Source organism: Salmo trutta, chromosome 36 (assembly GCF_901001165.1).
Source record: "Salmo trutta chromosome 36, fSalTru1.1, whole genome shotgun sequence".
NCBI lineage: Eukaryota > Metazoa > Chordata > Actinopteri > Salmoniformes > Salmonidae > Salmo > Salmo trutta.
The window spans coordinates 14,200,342-14,219,955 of NC_042992.1; the positions used below are offsets into that span (position 1 = coordinate 14,200,342).

Consider the following 19,614-nt stretch of genomic DNA (forward strand, 5'->3'; position numbering starts at 1 on the left):
GTTTTTTTAAACTGAAAGGAGGGGAAGCCTCTTTTCTTGAAGTTACCCTTCATGCTGGTCCATGTAAAAAGTCCAATAGGGCAAAAGGTGACCATGGAAATGCACTTATTTATTTTTTCAAGCAACTATTCAGCATCACATGGTGAAAAAGAGCTTTTTTGTTTTCCATTGAGATGTTCTGTTTTTTGAGAAAAGCACTATGAACTAATGGCTAATTTTAACTATGTAGAGTTTCTCCTTATTTATGTGCTGTAATTTTTAAGGAATAATGCTTAATAAAATAATTTATTCTGTCTTATTATTTCTGTCTAGACGATTGATATCTTTGTACTTTGAAGATAAAATAAAAAGATTGTGCAATACTATGTAGTTTTGCTGTTTTGTATAAAAGATGTTTGTACTTTTTCAAACTTTAGGAGAAACCTGGATTTTGTAATATGTCAAAGTTATTACATAGCCTTTGTAATATTGGTTTGAATGACAGACTATTTTATAGACCGATTAAAATAGAAGTGAATCTAATGGATTGGAGTTGTGTTTTTCCTGCTACAAATCACACTGACTCGGACGTTCCAACTCAAATCCCACTTTGCAAATTGATATAAAACAAAAGCCGTTTTTATACATGTCGCTAACATGGGTCCTGTGTCCATCCACATTCTGATTGCCCACAGTTGAAACAACAGGTGTAGACGATTAAAATAACATTGTCGAGTTCACCTGCTCAGAGGTTGCATGCGTCTATGGTTGCGTGTCACATCAACTGTCAGATTGCTATAACCTGGTTAGTTGATACTTAAATACCTATCCAGGCATTGTAAGGTCTGGCAGGCGTCAGCAACCCCTGGGCAGAGGAATGCGCCCCTCGTGATCAGATCTTTCTGACTATCTCCAGAGGTAGTTGGGGACGAATGAATTGGTTAGATGAAAGCTTGGTGGCGGGTCAGTGCTATCTGGAATCCTTGGGATGTCCCTACCCTAAACATCTTTATTTGCCCTATATTAATTTGGCAGTGGTGGCCCGCCACTTAATATATTTTTAAAGAATATATATTTATATATACACTTCTGCCGAGACACGCTTTTTAAGATCAGAGTGACAAGTTACATTTATTTGTAGAAAGTTGCATTTGATGCATTCAGTTTAAGGTAAATGCAGATGAGCAACCCCACACTTCAGCCTATTTATTTAAAGCCACTACACTGCATCAGTCAGGCTACAGTAATGCAGGTTACAAATTATATTTCAGATGGTGTCTTTTAATGTACAACCTGAGTGTATACCTGTGTATACGGGGCCATTAAAGACTCAGCTGAATAGGAATCATGGACTGAATGTTTACTCATAAAACCAAAACATCTTACACATGAAAACAGCAGCATGTGGCAAATTAATTTTCAAAGTTCTAGAAAAGGCAAGCTAAACATATATGTACAACAGTGAACTGAACACAACCATACAGTAGATGAGGAACATGATGTCGTCCGACAGAATGCTGTTCTAACATCGCCCTCTACAGGTGGCTAACAATCAATACAGGCATCACGAAACAGGGAGATGGAGAGAATATAGATTTTGGGGAGACATACTTGAACATCTCCAATGCCCCTGATGATTTGGCTAAATTCAGCCTACTGATAAGAACAAAGAATGAACTAAGAAATGAACCACAATTAAAGCTGCCTTCCATTATTTCATTGGACAAAAAACTAAAATAATTTACCACAAACACAGGTGCCAAACTAACTCTCAAACAAATTTGAATGGGTAAAACGTGTGTTCAATGTGTGGACATAAAGCACATGTTAGCGACATCCCACAAAATACTCGTATTCTCCAATGACGGCTGGGTCTTCATGGACTTCCTAGGTTTGAAGATGGGAGAGCGGAGGAACTTGGTCTGTGAACTTGTCTCCACGCCTCAGTTTCCTGAGATAGGAAATAAGAGATGGAGAAAGGATAGAGATTATCTTGTGTGGTGTTCATGTTGTGTTATTCAACCAATGTTCGCAGGTCCGATAGACAGACCCACAACATTATTGGGTTTTTTAAAACAATACAGCCATATCAATTTACGTAAAAATACTTAATACTTAGATGTTGACATATCAATTACAAGCAATATAGACAGCAAACATGGTTAATATTTGCCATTTACCTCTGCTAGATCACATTTATCAATAAAAGCGCTGGGTCTACACACTACAAGGGACAGAGTTTTGCTGTGTTTGTGTTACAAATGTATTTCTTGCACTTGATGCATGTGTACTGTGTCTTCCTGTCCTTCTTTGTTTCACACCCATTTCAGCGCTTCTTCTCATTACTACCGAATGATGAACACAGTTCAGGAATTTTACACTTAGTTCAGGAATTTTACACATTTCTCATGCACATATATAGTTACAGCAGGCCAAGGTAGGAGAGTCAGACACACACACATGCAACAACATCACTCACACTTTCTTCCGGTATTGGAGTTGTTGGTTCTGTGGGTCGGGCGGATGGGGCACCAGCATCCTCCTCCTGAATCCTCCTCATGATGGCTGCAGAAGCCGGGGTCCTTGGGATATGTTGCCTCTGGATTCGAGGTCTTACTAATGCCTTGCCCAGCTCCTGGAGAAAGAGCCGTCTCCCTCTGGAGCTTCCCTCTGTTCCAATCTGGGTTCAATGCCATCCAGATGACAAACACATTATACATCGAGATGTCCAAGAACTTGAAGAATATCACAAATGACCAGTGTAGGGTTCTTATTTGTAATTGTAATCCATTATTATTTCTGGGTTTTGTGTTCCTGGCCATAGATTCTCCCATCCCTATGCAGCGTACTCATAAGTACCAGATTTTTGGCTTTCTTTGGCACGTAGGACACTAGGGACGTGTTGGCTGTGAACACAAACTTAGAAGAATTGATAGACCTGTTCCGTGTATTGAACAGCTGAGGTGGGAGCTCTGGCTTGTTTTTTCCTACTGTTCCTACCATTGTCAACTTCCTCTTGAGGAGCTCCTCTCCCAGCTTGTGCGAAGTAAAAAAGTTATCGCATGTGATGTTGTGGCCACGGAGTCCCTGTGTCACGTCCAGGACAACCCGCATCCCTTGGTTGGGCTCCTCCATCTGGCTTCCCCGTATACACTTGCAAGTTCCATGCATATGATGAAGCAGCATCAAAGGCAGCCCAGATCCATATTTTGTGGGTTTAGACGCTATGTACTGCCGGAAGGGGCAGCAGTTCCTAAATGGCACAAGCTGCTCATCAACAGTAACGTTGGGCCCAGGGTTGTAAAACAGGGGAAGGCTGTCCACCCACTTGCCCAAGACTGACCTGATTGCAGCTAGCTTGTCTCTCTGCCGCCGAGCTGGTCTGGTGTCTCGGTTACTGAAGCGGATAATCCTGGAAATAATGTGGATGTTTTCCAGAGACATTGTTGCATGTAAAAGTTAACCCACAGGGATTCTGTGAATTCCCATTGGATCTGAAAACACCTGCAAGGATAAGAACGCCAAAATATGCATGTAAATGAGTTTGGTCCGTCTCCTTCCATCTCTCTCCAAAAACATAGCTTCCCTCCAAATTAGTGCTGTCTAGAATGATTTTCTGGATGGTGCCTGGGAAGAACAGTTCAAAAGAAGACTAGGTCCTGCACATGAGTAACCCCCATCCGCGTCGGCCCTGGTTACATGTTTATCACATTGGCAGCCATGCAGGGTGGCTCATTCCTTGGTCAAGAAGACCATTCAATGTCACCATTTGTTGACATCCCTATTTATCCTCCTGCAGGCTACTGATGGCTGGTTGCTGACAGCTGGTCCTGGGGCTGGCTGGTCCTAGCTGAGGGTCAATTCTATCTTTTTTCAACTCACTGTCAGACTCCGAATTGACAGAGACATGACCCTCATATTCTTCATCTTCCAAAGTGGAAGACGCTCCTTCCACACTAGCTTCTCTCTCTGCAAAATGATTTGTAAGGCCCTCTGAGCAGAGATCTTTTTGTCATACTGATTGATTGTGGTAAGGAGCCACACATGCAAAGCTATTTATTTGTTGTGTCCCTCCCCCAATTTGCACCTGGTTGGGGTAGAGTGTGGGAAAATACAGAATTTTTTACAATGTATCGAAATAATGTATTGTAAAAAAAATTTGTGCAGGTTCCCGCAAGATATTGTGTAGTGTCACACACTACAGTCGTGGCCAAAAGTTTTGAGAATGACACAAATATACATTTTCACAAAGTTTGCTGCTTCAGTGTCTTTAGATATTTTTGTCAGATGCTACTATGGAATACTGAAGTATAATTACAAGCATTTCATAAGTGTCAAAGGCTTTTATTGACAATTACATGAAGTTGATGCAAAGAGTCAATATTTGCAGTGTTGACCCTTCTTTTTCAAGACCTCTGCAATCCGCCCTGGCATGCTGTCAATTAACTTCTGGGCCACATTCTGACTGATGGAAGCCCATTCTTGCATAATCAATGCTTGGAGTTTGTCAGAATTTGTGGGGTTTTGTTTGTCCACCCGCCTCTTGAGGATTGACCACAAGTTCTCAATGGGATTAAGGTCTGGGGAGTTTCCTGGCCATGGACCCAAAATATCGTTGTTTTGTCCCCGAGCCACTTAGTTATCACTTTTGCCTTATGGCAAGGTGCTCCATCACGCTGGAAAAGGCATTGTTCGTCACCAAACTGTTCCTGGATGGTTGGGAGAAGTTGCTCTCGGAGGATGTGTTGGTGCCATTCTTTATTCATGGCTGTGTTCTTAGGCAAAATTGTGAGTGAGCCCACTCCCTTGGCTGAGAAGCAACCCCACACATGAATGGTCTCAGAATGCTTTACTGTTGGCATGACACAGGACTGATGGTAGTGCTCACCTTGTCTTCTCTGGACAAGCTTTTTTCCGGATGCCCAAAACAATCGGAAAGGGGATTCATCAGAGAAAATGACTTTACCCCAGTCCTCAGCAGTCCAATCCCTGTACCTTTTGCAGAATATCAGTCTGTCCCTGATGTTTTTTCTGGAGAGAAGTGGCTTCTTTGCTGCCCTTCTTGACACCAGGCCATCATCCAAAAGTCTTCGCCTCACTGTGCGTGCAGATGCACTCACAACTGCCTGCTGCCATTCCTGAGCAAGCTCTGTACTGGTGGTGCCCCAATCCCGCAACTGAATCAATTTTAGGAGATGGTCCTGGTGCTTGCTGGACTTTCTTCGGCGCCCTGAAGCCTTCTTCACAACAATTGAACTGCTCTCCTTGAAGTTCTTGATGATCCGATAAATGGTTGATTTAGGTGCAATCTTACTGGCAGCAATATCCTTGCCTGTGAAGCCCTTTTTGTGCAAAGCAATGATGACGGCACGTGTTTCCTTGCAGGTAACCATGATTGGCAGAGGAAGAACGATGATTCCAAGCACCACCCTCCTTTTGAAGCTTCCAGTCTGTTATTTGAACTCAATCAGCATGGCAGAGTGATCTCCAGCCTTGTCCTCGTCAACACTCACACCTGTGTTAACGAGAATCCCTGACATGATGTCAGCTGGTCCTTTTATGGCAGGGCTGAAATGCAGTGGAAAAGTTGTTTGGGGATTCAGCTCATTTGCATGGCAAAGAGGGACTTTGCAATTAATTGCAATTAATCTGATCACTCTTCATAACATTCTGGAGTATATGCAAATTGTCATCATACAAACTGAGGCAGCAGACTTTGTGAAAATTAATATTTGTGTCATTCTCAAAACTTTTGGCCACGACTGTACAAAGGGTAGAGTGCGAGAAAAGGGGGAGACGGGCAGACAGGCAGGGAGACAGGTTCTTGGTACTGTGTTGAAACAGCGGGGCCAGGGAGGAGGAAGACCGAGTGAAAGCATACAACAAACCATTTTAATTTCATTTTTACTTGTTTTCACCTACACACACACACACACACACACTTTTATTACACTCAGGTCCAATGGACCTGAACACCACGTTATATAAATGTGTAGCGGGGTGCACAATGTGGCTAAGGTGTATGTAAACTTCCGACTTCAACTGTATGTATTTAAACTCAGTTTTTCACAATTCCTGACATTTAAAGCTTATAAAAATTCCCTGTCTTAGGTCAGTTAGGATCACCACTTTATTTTAAGAATGTGAAATGTCAGAATAATAGTAGAGAGAAGGATTTATTTCAGCTTTAAGTTCTTTCATCACATTCCCAGTGGGTCAGAAGTTTACATACACTCAATTAGTATTTGGTAGCATTGCCTTTAAATTGTTGAACTTGGGTCAAAGGTTTCGGGTAGCATTCCACAAGCTTCCCACAATAAGTTGGGTGAATGTTGGCCCATTCCTCCTGACAGAGCTGGTGTAACTGAGTCAGGTTTGTAGGCCTCCTTGCTCGCACATGCTTTTTCAGTTCTGCCCACAAATTTTCTATAGGATCGAGGTCAGGGCTTTGTGATGGCCACTCCAATACCTTGACTTTGCTGTCCTTAGGCCATTTTGCCACAACTTTGGAAGTATGTTTGGGGTCATTGTCCATTTGGAAGACTCATTTGCAACCAAGCTTTAACTTCCTGACTGATGTCTTGAGATGTTGCTTCAATATATCCACATAATTTTCCTGCCTCATGATGCCATCTATTTTGTGAAGTGCACCAGTCCCTCCTGCAGCAAAGCAACTGGTCGGGGCATGGACTCTACAAGGTGTCAAATGCATTCCACAGGGATGCTGGCCCATTTTGACTCCAATGCTTCCCACAGTTGTGCCAAGTTGGCTGGATGTCCTTTGGGTGGTGGACCATTCTGGATACACACTGCAAACTGTTGAGCGTGAAAAACCCAGCAGCGATGCAGATCTTGACACACTCAAACTGGAGCGCCTGGCACATACTACCATACCCCGTTAAATTCAAAGGCACTTAAAGCTTTTGTCTTTCCCATTCACCCTCTGAATGGCACACATACACAAGCCATGTCTCAAGGCTTAAAAATCCTTCTTTAACCTGTCTCCTCCCCTTCATCTACACTGATAGAAGTGGATATAACAGGGGACATCAATAAGGGATCATAGCTTTCACCTGGATTCACTGGGTCAGTCTATGTCATGGAAAGAGCAGGTTTTCATAATGTTTTGTACACTCAGTGTATATAATACTACGTATTCAGACAGTCTCATATTGACTGTGTATATTTAATACTCACGCGTGCAGCGATGGCTCTTTGTAGTCCACTGTTATCGTGGACCTCCTCTTGCGGGCAGAGACGGAGCATCGGTCTGAAGGGCGGGAGCTCTTTAAAGAGAACTTCTGATAGGCTGCAGGGGTAATATTGGTCACATCAATCAGACTGAAACACCGCCTAGCTCTAACACCAAGCCCACCTGTGGTGCGAGGACAAAGTGAGTTGTAAGTGCAGAAAAGTTGGAGAAAAAAAAGTGTAAAGTTCAGTCAGATATTCTATTGACACCAGTGGACTGATAGTTCAGACAGAGGTGGTGGGAGAGAAGAGATTACGAGATTTTGATATGGCCAAAGCATTTCACTACACTCGCATTCTAGAAAAAAGAAACGCACACCTATGAAGGCGAGGTGCTGGCTAGCGGAGTAGAACACTAGAAAATAAAGGAAAGCCGCACACTCTAAGAGCTCAGATGCAAAAATGTAATAACCAACGTTTCGACAGCTAAGCTGTCTTCATCAGGGTATCATCACAAACACAGAGATGAGTCATTTATATAGTGTCAAGAGACACACAGGTGTTTGTAATCATGGCCAAGTATGGCCTAATATCATTGGTTAACTGAAATATTTAAAAAATGGTATACAAGGAACATACAAAAAGACAAACAAATGGATAACATATGATCATAGCATTTGTAGTCTAAAAAGTATCTAACACTTACAAATGTAGATCCTTCAAACACCCCCAAACAGGGAAATCTATCCCAATTAAAGGTGTTATTACGTGTTCCACTAAGGCAGTTATTTACCTTATAACTTGTCCCTGTGGTAAAAATTATGTGGGTAAAACAAAGCGTGAATTAAAAGTACGTATCTCAGAGCACCATTAGGTGCAAAAACCTGACTTACCCAGTTGCGGCCCACTTTTTGGAGGCAGGCCATTCGATTTCGTCTCTGCGTTATATTGGCATCGAACATGTCACCCTCCCGAGGAGAGGGGGTGACCTTGATAATTTATTGTTAAAACGAGAGGCTGCCTGGATCTTTAATTTAAAGACACTTGCTCCCTTCGGTCTCAACATAGACTTTGATCTGAAGCCATTCTTGTGATTATTGTGATTTTGCCATTGTAATTGTTTGTTAGATACTTTTTAGACTACAAATGCTATGATCATATGTTATCCATTTGTTTGTCTTTTTGTATGTTCCTTGTATACCATTTTTTAAATATTTCAGTTAACCAATGATATTAGGCCATACTTGGCCATGATTACAAACACCTGTGTGTCTCACTACACTCGCATTAACATCTGCTAACCATGTGTATGTGACCAATAAAATTTGATTTGATTTAGTGGTCAGAGAAGAACACGGTACATGTTGAACGTATAAGTGTAGTGTGAAAGAATGAGAGGACACTGATTTAGCATCATTCATTAACATGTCCTTGGCAGCCAACTGGGCAGTACCTGTCCTCCTGCATGTTTTGGGGATCAGTGCAGCGTGGTTCTGGGAGGTGATGCTTGTCGATACCCCAGGACCAGGAGGCTCACAGGGGGAGACCCTGAAACCAGGCAGGACGTTGGCGATCCTCATCATCTCCTCCTCCAGTCCTGGACTGACAGGAAGCAGAGCCTCCTCGCCATCTACTCTGTGGTGCTCTGGAACACACAATCACCGACCATTTTTCATTTGTGTCCCAAATGGCACCCTAATCCCTGTAAAGTGCACTACATAGGGAATAGGTTGCCATTTGGATGAAGCCTTAGTCATTTCAATAGACTATCACCATAACAAGCATACCCACTTACCTGTGTGACCCTCAAGACCTTGCTCTGCCATTGGACCAGGACTGTCAACAAAGACACTCCCAGGGATTTCTGGGAGTTGGTGTTCTATGTCAGGGACCTCAGCGGGCCCAGCTGTAGGACAGGGCTCTACTCTTCTGACTGGAGCACCAGAAACAATATAGACACAATATATAGCCAAGTGTTTCGCAACTGGCTTTGCATCGAAACCAAAGTTAAACTAGGTTCTCAGTCGTGACCCAATATTCGCATCGTAATGTTTTTTGGCCGAAACGCTATCTGGAAAAAGAAATGCTATACTGACAGTAGCAATTATATGACAAGGGAACAACATTCCTACCTTTTTAATTGTCAATAACTCCATATTGCTCATATTCTTGATGAAGAATGTTGGTAAGCTCACTGGTTCGAGACCACTAAATCAGCCAAATCTGTTATATAGCGCTGCTAATAACTCTACATTGAAAATACTATGATTGAAGAAGAAAAATTCTTCAGAGATTCAATTATATATATATTTTTTTAGGTTCATTATAATATCTACACATTCCGTACCTTGTATTAGTCATTTAAGTTTAGACTAGAGTATGTTTTTTTCATCACCCCCCAAAATTATTAAAATACATTAAAAAAATAAATTTTACCCAGACACCCGTGACTCACCAGTGGAGAATCTCTGTCATAGCCTATCCTTTCCTATAACAGCAATGTAGAAATCTGTATGTTGTTCACTGCTCACCACGTGACAACAGTTGTTTCGGAGGGGGGATGTTCTCCTTGACTCCGTCTGCTTTAAGGTGCCGTCCCCTGCAAGTAGGGCCCTGTGTCTTCCATACGCCACGGCTTTTAGGAACATAGGGGCTATCCTCTAACTTAGACGAGCTGGCCTCCATGGCAACCACAGACAAGAGGATCTGAATCAAGCTCTGTCTCTGTCTCTTTTCTGGTTCTTCCTTGAGTTGTTTGTCAAGGACCACAGGGGTGGCACTGACCTCCATTCTGGATACTAGATATGGGAGATGAACAACAAATTGAACCCGCTTACCCTCTTCTATAACAGAAAATGTGGTAATGTATATAAAAAACATGTATATGAGAGCTGTGCCTACAATCATTTTGTCAACATGGACACTAGGTGGATAACAGGGCAGGAGGTAGCCAAGCAGTTAGAGCGTTGGGCCAGTAACCGAAAGGTCGCTGGTTCGAATACCTGATCCGAGAAGGTGAAAAATCTCTCGATTAACCCTAACTTGCTCCATTTGCTGCCGTACTACTATGGCTGACCCTGTAGCACAACACATTTCACTGCACCTATCCAGTGTATTTTTACAGCAATGCTTCAGAGCAATCAAAGTACTTGATACATCATTTTAAAGACAGTCCTAATTGAGTAGGTTAACAGTTAAACGCTCACCATGTAACGACTCTCGTTTGAGTGGGGGGGCACTCTCCTTGTCTGTAGCTGCTTTGGAGGGTTGCCCTCTGGCTCTACGAGCGAGGGCGGACTTGGCCTGGTCCGGAGGGTACTGTCTCTTCCGTTTCTGAGGAATGTAGGTGCTGTGTTCTGACTCAGAAGATGAACTAGACTCCGGTGATGACCGAGTCCTCTTCAGGGCCTGTCCCCTCTCTGCCTCTTCCTCCTGTATAGGTGTGGCTGGGGGGTTATCCTTGCCCCCGTCACCCTTGAAGGGGGTGAGGTGTACCCCGTCCTCGCAGTCGAAGGTGTCGTTGAATCCCTGAGATGTATTGAGGGAGGTGTTGAGAAGTGCAGTGGTTCCCGCCCCGGCTTTGGTCCGCGTAGCCGAGCGGTCCTGGCTCTTGGACCGGGCTCTGGGTTTAGAGGTCTCCCAGGGTTTCTTCAGAGGAGGGCAGTCTGGTTTGCGGCCCCTCTCCAGTTCGGGTTTGGGCCGCGGTGGCTGGGCCTGTTTCGGTTTGGCCCGGGGTTGCTGCTGCTGATTGGCTGGTTGCCCTGGGGTGGAGTGCTGCTGGAACTCCTCTGAGCCAATTGGATTGCCTTTCTCGGTCTTTACTTCCTGTATGGGGTTCTAGCCTCTCCTGTCGTTTAGAACCAGGCTCTCCACTAGGACCTCTGTCTCTTCCGGTATGAGAGGTTCTGGAGGGGAACTGTGGTTCTGCTTACAGAACGAGGAACGGCGCCCTTCCTGCACACACTCAGATCGCCTCCTGCTGCCCTCCAGCCAGTGGCATCTCACACCCACTGTCCGTGGCAATGTCACCTGCCCATCACTCTCGCTTTGACCCGCCCCTTCGTGAAACTGAGGGTACGAGAGAGGAGAATGGATGTCATTGTCAACACTTGCAACAACATGGATGGTTCATTGAAAGTGAAATCCAAACATACATGCACAATAACATGTTTTCTATGTAATTATCCAAAGTAATAACATCACAATTCTGGATTAAAAAAGCCTGGCAGTTAAAATCTGTTGGAATGGTATGTCTGGTAAATGTAATTTTCATATACCTGAGCTGATGGGTGAGGGTGGGGCTTCGACCATTACAAGATCTTCCAGAGCAGCACGACTTTGAATTCTCCTGCACAAAAGTAACAAAAGGGAAAAGTTTTAAATTCCAGGGAGGAATTGATTACATTCACAAGCTGACAGTAGATGAGATGAATCAAACTGGACATCAAACAGTGGCTCTTTGCGAGTCAGAAATAAGATGCATTCAGTTGATACTATATTTAAATAGCTCACGTGGAAGAGTCCACTGGCTTTGGTGGTTCAGCAAGGAGCTGTGCAGGTCCAGTCTAAACACACACAGGTAAATATCATGAGAGAGCAGAGGGGGAAGGGAACAACTTTCTTGGTTACTCAGTTTGACTCAGCCATTCAGGCAGCATCATACCTGTACATTGCTTGCCTGCGCCTCCTGGTCTTTGAGCCTCCTCTTGAGCAGGAGGAGGAAGAGAGCCTGCTGTTCCCTCTTCATCTGCAGGATGATACCATTGGCCTGCCTCACCTTCTCCTTCTCTGCCTGCAGGGCCAGAGCAAGGGCTTTGTTGTTGATCTGCACGTTCTTCAGGATCATCGGCTTCACGTTGCCCGCTGTAGAGAGACGGAGGGAGGGAGGGAGGGAGGGAGGGAGGGAGGGCAGACAGCTAGCTCAGAAATATGGCCTCCACTCCTGTGATGCCGGGACACCCTGGGGCGGCGGCGCCTGCAAACAGGGCGGCTGGTGGATGCTCTGCGACGTCTGGGCATTGTCATTAATAGGAAAGACTATAAATTACTTTTAGACGGGCCACGAGTCCCTTTTACAGGGCTGGAGGGGGGAGCAAAATGATGTCATAATGGCATTGGAAATGACGCCACAATAACCCTGCCGTTCCAAACAAAAACAGGGGGAAAGAAATGTTTTAAATTGCCTACCGGATGTAAGAGGACGATGCACTTCTTTTGAGAGTATAATGAAGAAAATTGGCCCAAATTTGTAGGAGTAGACCCTCCTGCAGATTAGAATGCTTTGCATATTATATACTGAACAAAAATATAAACGCAAGATGTAAAGTGTTGGTCCCATGTTTCATGAGCTGAAATAAAAGATCCCAGAAAAGCTTATTTTGCTCAAATATTTGCACAAATTAATTTACGCCAATGTTAGTGAGCATTTCTCCTTTGCCAGGATAATCCATCCACCTGACAGGTGTGGCATATCAAGAAGCTGATTAACAGCCCTAAGGATCGGCCCTTTTTTTCCTTAAATTTTCGCCTAAAATGACATAGCCAAATCTAACTACATATTCTTGATACCATTTGAAAGGAACCATTTGAAGTTTGTGGAAATGTAAAAGGAATGTAGGAGAATAACACATTAGATCTGGTAAAAGATAATACAAAGAAAAAACCAACCGCTTTTTTGTATTTTTTTGTACCATCATCTTTGAAATGCAAGAGAAAGGCCATAATGTATTATTCCAGCTCAGGTGCAATTTAGATTTTGGCCACTAGATGGCAGCAGTGTATGTGCAAAGTTTCAGACTGATCCAATGAACCATTGCATTTCTGTTCAAAATGTTGTTTCAAGACTGCCAAATGTGCCTAATTTGTTTATTAATAACGTTTCATGTTTAAAACTGTGGACTCTCCTCAAACAATAGCATGGTATGATTTCACTGTAATAGCTACTGTAAATTGGACACTGCAGTTAGATTAACAAGAATTTAAGCTTTCTGCCAATATCAGATATGTCTATGTCCTGGGAAAATGTTCTTGTTACTTACAACCTCATGCTAATCGCATTAGCCTACATTAGCTCAACTGTCCCGCAGAGGATCCACCAATCCTGAAGCATGATCATTACACAGGTGCACCTTGTGCTGGAGACAATAAAAGGCTACTCTAAAATGTGCAGTTTTGTCACACAACACAATTCCACAGATGTCTCAAGTTGAGGGATTGTGCAATTGGCATGCTGACTGTAGGAATGTCCACCACAGCTGTTGCCAGAGAATTGAACGTTCATTTCTCTACCATAAGTCACCTGCAACGACATTTTAGAGAATTTGGCAGTACATCCAACCAGCCTCACAACCACAGTTCACGTTTAACCACGCAAGCCCAGGAACTCCACATCTAGCTTCTTCACCTGCGGGATCATCTGAGATCAGCCTCCGGGACAGCTGATGAAACTGTGGGTTTGCACAACTGAAGAACTTCTGCACAAACTGTCAGAAACCTTCTCAGGAAAGCTCATCTGTGTGCTCGTCATCCTCACCAGGATCTTGACCTGACTGCAGTTCGGCCTCGTAACCGACTTCAGTGGGCAAATTCTCACCTTTGATGGCCACTGACCTGCTGGAGAAGTGTGTTCTTCACAGTGGGCGAGCGGTTTGCTGATGTCAACGTTGTGAACCAAGTGTCCTATGGTGGTGGTGGGGTAATGGTATGGGCAGGCATAAGCTACAGACAACAAACACAATTGCATTTTATACGATAGCAATTTGAATGCACAAAAATACTGTGACGAGATCCTGAGGCTCTTTGTTGTGCCATTCATCCACAACCATCACCTCATCTATCACCATGATAATGCACAGTCCCATGTCACGAGGATCTGTACACAATTCCTGGAAGCTGAAAATGTCCCAGTTCTTCCATAGCCTGCATACTCACCAGACATGTCACCTAACGGGATGCTCTGGATCAACGTGAACATCAGCATGTTCCAGGTCCCACTAATGTCCAGCAACTATGCACAGCCATTGAAGAGGAGTGGGACAACATTCCAATCAACAGCCTGATAAACTCTATGCGAAGGAGATGTGTCATGCTGCATGAGGCAAATGATGATCACACCAAATACTGACTGGTTTTTTGATCCACGCCCCTACCTTTCCTTTTTTTAAGATATGTGATCAACAGATGCATATCTGTATTTCCAGTCATGTAAAAAAATGTTTTTTTAAATCAATCAATAGATTAGGGCCTAATGAATTTATTTGAATTGACTGATTTCCTTATATGAACTGAAACTCAGAAAAATATTTGAAATTATTGCATGTTATATTTTTGTTCAGTATAATATATAGGCATAGCTACGTCCAGCTGACCAGAATTGAGGTTATCGTGATGAGTAAGTCTACATTATCATTCAACTAATCTGACTGTAATACACAATTCATTGGTATATACAGCCTGAAACATTTCAAAATTGTGTATATGTTCCTTACAAGCCAGTACCTTGAATAAAATTACATTTAAACTTACTCTACCGATTGTCCTTCAGCAGCTCGAAATTTGAGACAAAATATCCACAGCAAAGTATTGTTTACCCGACTATTTAGAGTGCCAGTAGGTATTTCTGGGTTAGCTGACACTGTCACAAAAATTATGTGCGTGCTTCAATGGGGCAGAAGTCCGCACGTTGTTGTGATTCTGAATGGCCAGATTGCTAGCAAGAATGGCAAGAAACTGCCATGTGGCTACTTTCAGCTCGTTTCATCTTGTTCTTGTTCTTTCATCTTGTTTTGAGGTGTATTGACTGATTTCATGTCAATGCAAATATGGCAAAAAATGTGCTAGCTAGCTAACCAACAACTGTAACTATGTATTTGAGAGACAAGTGCTTATTGTGGGAATTTATTGTTTTCAATAAACATTGGATGAAATATAGTTTGTTGTCAACAATCTAAGCCAAACCCATCTGTTTGGCCCCATAGTTGCTCATGCATAGGTTTTATTGCTAAACAACCAACCTGTTTATAATTGCTCGTTTAAAAAATATTATGTATTAAAATTCAAAAATTCACACAGAGGTGTGGATTGTTCTCCATCCACCCATGATTCAGAATATACCAATTTCATTGGCATGGCATGCATGGTTCAATAGCTATTGACCAGAGAAACCCGAATATCCAATATAAAACTAACTTTACCTCAGTACCACAGTGGATCAACAACATTCAACCCTGAAGCCGGGGCTAAAACGTTTGTTCCTCTTCTCTATCATCTTTTCTTTGATGTCATGCTTTGCTGAAAATACTTTTTCTGCCCCCGTTCCCTCACCATGGTTGAATGTAAATGGTAGGATCACTAGAAGGCGAGAGAATTAACATTTGTCCAGTGTCGCGTTTTAGCCCCGGCCTCAGGGTTGAATGTTGTTTATCCATTGCGAATAAAAGTAACATAACATATACTCGCTGACTTATCTCCTCGGTTATAAACAGTGCAATGCAATTTTATTTAAATATGTTTAATTCTCAACAAATTCTCATAACGTGGTAAAATAGCTAGCCACAACTCTCTGCTGGCCTGATTGACTTTCCAATTCTGCGCTGCGAGTGTTGATTGGTTGGGAAGACTCAGTCACAACGTCATTTCCTCTCATCTGAAATGCATAACTTCCCACTAGGTGGCGCCAGTCTCTCAATTCAATTTAAGGCCTTTATTGGCATTGGAAACACGTTTAGATTGCCAAAGCAAGTGAAATAAATAATTAACAAAAATGAACAGTATACATTACAAAGGTCAAGGTCCAATTGAATAAAGACATTTCAAATGTCATTATGTCTATATGTCTATATACAGTGTTGCAACGATGTGCATTTGCGTTAAAGTACAAAAGGGAAAATAAACAAATATGGGTTGTATTTACAATGGTGTTTGTTATTCACTGGTTGCCCTTTTCTTGTGGCAACAGATCACAAATCTTGCTGTTGTGATTGAGTCCTGTTGTATTTCACCCAATATATATGGGAGTTTATCAAAATTGGATTTGATTTCAAATTCTGAGGGAAATGTGTCTCTGTGGTCCTTAATTTGGCAGGAGGTTAGGAAGTGCAGCTCAGTTTCCACCTTGTGGGCAGTGTGCACATAGCCTGTCTTCTCTGGAGAGCCATGTCTGCCTATGGCTGCCTTAATAGCAAGTCTATGCTCACTGAGTTTACATAGTCAAAGCTTTCCTTAAGTTTGGGTCAGTCAGTGGTCAGGTATTCTGCCACTGTGTACTGTTTAGGGCCAAATAGCATTCCAGTTTGCTCTGTTATTTTGTTAATACTTTCCAATGTGTCAAGTGATTATGTTATTGTTTTCTCATGACATGGGTCTAATTCTGTTGCTGTCCTAGGGCTCTGTGGGGTCTGTTTGTGTTTATGAACAGAGCCCCAGGACCAGCTTGCTTAGAGGACTCTTCTCCAGGTTCATCTCTCTGTAGGTGATGGCTTTGTTATGGAAGGTTTAGGAATCGCTTCTATTTTTGTGAATTCTTGGTTGGGGAGCGGACCCCAGATTGTGAATTCTTGGTTGGTGAGCGGACCCCAGACCTCACAACCATAAAGGGCAATGGGTTCTTTAACCGATTCAAGTATTTATAGCCAGATCCTAATTGGTATGTCGAATTTTAAGTTCATTTTGATGGCCATAGAAGGGCCCTTCTTGCCTTTTCTCTCAGATCGTTCACAGCTTTATAGAAGTTAAGGCCGAGGTATGTATCGTTTTTTTGTGTGCAGTAGGGCAACAGTGTCTAGATGAAATTTGTACTTGTGGTCCTGGCAACTGGACCTTTTTTGGAACGCCATTATTTTTGTCTTATTGAGGTCTACTGTCACAGCCCAGGTCTGACAGAATCTGTGCAGAAGATCTAGGTGCCTCTGTAGGCCCTTTTTGGTTGGGGACAATAGCACCAAATCATCAATTAACAGTAGACATTTGACTTCAGATTCTAGTAGGGTGACGCCAGGTGCTGCAGACTGTTCTAGTGCCCTCGCCAATTCGTTGATATAAACAGTGCATTCAGAAAGTATTCAGACCCCTTCTATTTTTCCACATTTTGTTACGTTACAGCCTTATTCTAAAATTGATTAAATAAATAGTCCTCATCAATCTACACAGAATACCCCATAATGACAAAGCAAAAATAGGTTTTTAGGAAAAAAAATGCTTATTTACATAAGTATTCAGACCCTTTGCTATGAGACTCGAAACTGAGCTCAGGTGCATCCTGTATTCATTGATCATCCTTGAGCTGTTTCTACAACTTGATTGGAGTCTACCTGTTCTGGAAACTTTTAGAAAATCCTGTTCTGGGAACAGGTCATGTGTTGGAGATTAAAGTGTTCCAGGACAAGGTCCTGAAGTATCCTGAAGTACTATAGAGATACCAGGACAGGGTCCTGAGGTAGAAGTAAAAAATATTCCTGCAGGTTAGAAAAACATTGTAAACTAAAATGTATTAATCAGTGGACTAGTAAAACAGTTGCTTATGGTTGGGAACTAGCTATAAATGTAAAACCAATATGTAAATTTGCATAGGAGGAACTACCATGTGAGTAGAACATTTTAAATAACAGAGTAATTAAAATATTTTGATGAAAAAACTTTGAATTATAAGAAAGGAAGACGTTCCTAACAAGCACTGTTTGTTTTGTGCGTTTGTGCCCCTGAGTCTGTGTGTGTATAGATGGAGTTTCACAATGGGAGCCAAGAGCAGCAAGGGAGAACCTTGCCCAACCTGCTGACCGGACCGTAGAAGGTAATGGTGGATAAGTGGAGCAGGGACATTCTGGGACAGGTACTGCTCTGGCACAAGGTAACGGATTTTCCCTTAAAAGGCACATTGAGTGAATCTTTATTAGCAGAATGTAGAAAGAAGTTACAGGACTTTGAAGAAACCCAAGAAAGGCAAGGCAAGTAGAATAGACTGGGATGATTTTATGACGTGAGAAAGAGAAGCAGAGAAAAGGGCAGACAGGAACATTAAAGGAATAATGGAGGATGATAAGAAAAGAAGGAGAAACAGGCTATGAAAAGCCAAGTGACATTTACTGACCTGTTGCACTCTCTACAACCACTGTGATTATTTGACCCTGCTGGTCATCTATGAACGTTTGAACATCTTGGAGAACAATCTGGCCTTAATGGCCATGTACTCTTATAATCTGCACCTTGGGAGTTTTTCCTAGCCACCGTGCTTCTACACCTGTATTGCTTGCTGTTTGGGGTTTTAGGCTGGGTTTCTGTATAGCACTTTGTGACATCTGCTGATGTAAAAACGGCTTCATAAATACATTTGATTGATTATTAATTTATGGTTGGATCAGAATCATCATTATAATTATTGACCTGCAGAGAGAATTAAATAAAACCACATGTCCAAATCCCTATCTCCATCCATGACTAATTTAGGAAAGAGACGATTTTAGCTACGATTTTAGCTAGCTAGCAAGCAAGCTACCACGAGGACAATGACACAACAAGATGCAACAATTACATTTTTTACTGTAAATTACGTTATGCTTTTGATGTGATGTGATTGGTGTGGAGCCAAATCCAAACTGGCTTCCCTTGACACTTTTTTTCTTGGTGCACCAGGACCATTCACAGTTGAGCTCACTCAGTTTAGCTCAACGCTGATTGGCTAATATTTCATATATTTATCATCAAGGGAGGCCAAATGCTCGCTGGCTTCCCTTGCATTCAATGCTACGGTGTGCAACAATGTCATAGTCTTTATTGACCAGACTGCATCAGAGACATGGGCTACACATAGAGACAGAGGGGCGCTGTTTCTCTTACTAGGATGCTTTCTCCGGTGAGATACATTCAGCCTCTTTCGAATTGAAGAAAAATTATGAAACATTATGAAAATTATGAAAGATAAGTTATTTGATGTTCTTTTCTTGGTACATTTTTTGGGGAAGCCTGGCTTCCCTTGGCATCCATGATTACATGCCACTGGTGAGAAGAAACAAATGTGAAAACAACAAAAAAAAGTATTAGAAATGAATAGTAAACATTCAAATAGACATGGGCTGGAATGCGGTTTTAACCAATCAGCATTCAAAATTAGACTCACCTGTGGTTTAATTAAGCAATAGGGCCGAGGGGGTGTGGTATATGGCCAATATACCACGGCTAAAGGCTGTTCTTAGGCAAGACGCAAAGCGGAGTGCCTGGACACAGCCCTTAGCCGAGGTATATTATACTACAAAGTAATTGTAGTACGAATAGTAGGGGAAGATAAACATATGTATTGGTGGTATTTACAATGTTGTTTGTGCTCCATTTGTTTGCAAATCATTTTTTAGTCTGTATGATCTGTGGGAAATGTCTTTGTGTCATACATTTAGCAGGAGGTCAGGAAGTGCAGGTCAGTTCCCACCTAATTTTGTGAACAATGGGCACATATCC

At 42.4% G+C, this 19,614-nt stretch overlaps 1 pseudogene; it reads right to left on the reverse strand.

The window, feature by feature from the left end:
* Positions 1–1,470: 1,470 nt before the first annotated feature.
* Positions 1,471–15,530, reverse strand: LOC115175416 (shugoshin 1-like; annotated as a pseudogene).
* Between the last annotated feature and the right edge of the window lie 4,084 nt (positions 15,531–19,614).